The following is a 1,184-nucleotide window of genomic DNA, read 5'->3' as shown; positions in this document are numbered from 1 at the left end:
TGGTAATGAGAAAGTATGTAATTGGTTGGTTTTTAGTGGTCAATACGACTCACCTCTCTTTCCTGGGAACCTACTTGGTGCACGCTCATATTCACTTCTTCGGTTTTCCCTTCGAAGAAAAACTGTAAAAGTCAAAAATTTTTGATTGACTCTTGCGAATAAATGAATATGAATATTATAAAAATTCCATAGCATGTCATGCATATATAAGTCTTCCATATAGTTTGGGAAAGAATGTAACACCCCTAACCTGTATCTGTCGTCGGAATAGAGTTATGGAGCATTACCGAAAGTTTACATCACATAAAATTTAAAATTCAAAAGATTCAAAACATTTATAAATCATAGCAATATTATTCAAACTCATACATATTGTCCCTTATATGAGTCCCCGAGGCCCTAAAATACATTAGAAATGAATCGGGACTATATCGAAAACAGATAGAATTTTTGGGAAAAGTGAACACCTTTCCAGAACACTGAAACCCTGACACCCCCCGACCGACACCCGGAGTCGAACACGAGGTGTTAACTGACTTTAACCCCTTATAAAATTTATTTTCCAGACACTGCCCAATCTGTGTACTAGTCGTTTTAGAAATCATATCTTGAGTTTCGTAACTCAAAAATCAGTTTCGTAATTTTTCCCAGAAACTAGACTCATGTGCCCATCTATGTATTTTTTTCTAGAATTTTTGGTCGGGCCAATTAGTACAGTTTATTAGTCAAAGTCTCCCATGTTGAGGGGTCGACTACACTGACCTTTGCCATTACGACTTGGATATCTCCCTGCACGGGGCTTCAATACTGATGCCGTTTGTTTCTATGAAAACTAGACTCAGAGAGGAATCTGTACATATATGGTACGACCCCTAATTATCTCTGGTTAATTTATAATGAATTTCCAAAGTCGGAGCAGGGAATCCAGAAACCGTTCTGGCCCTGTCCCACAAAAATCTGATTATCTCTTAATATACTGCCCATATGATCTTTTCGTTACTTCCTCATGAAAACAGACTCATCGAGCTTCGATTACATAATTTATTCATCAATTAATTCCACTCCTACTATTTTTAGTGATTTTTCAATCTCATGACACTGCTGCTGCCAGCATCTGTTACGAAAGTAACTAGGTCCATTTCATGCCTACCCTTGATCCAACTCAATCGAACATTCGTGCCATT

Source organism: Gossypium hirsutum, chromosome D08, assembly GCF_007990345.1.
Source record: "Gossypium hirsutum isolate 1008001.06 chromosome D08, Gossypium_hirsutum_v2.1, whole genome shotgun sequence".
Taxonomy (NCBI): domain Eukaryota; kingdom Viridiplantae; phylum Streptophyta; class Magnoliopsida; order Malvales; family Malvaceae; genus Gossypium; species Gossypium hirsutum.
This window is presented reverse-complemented; position numbering follows the sequence as displayed.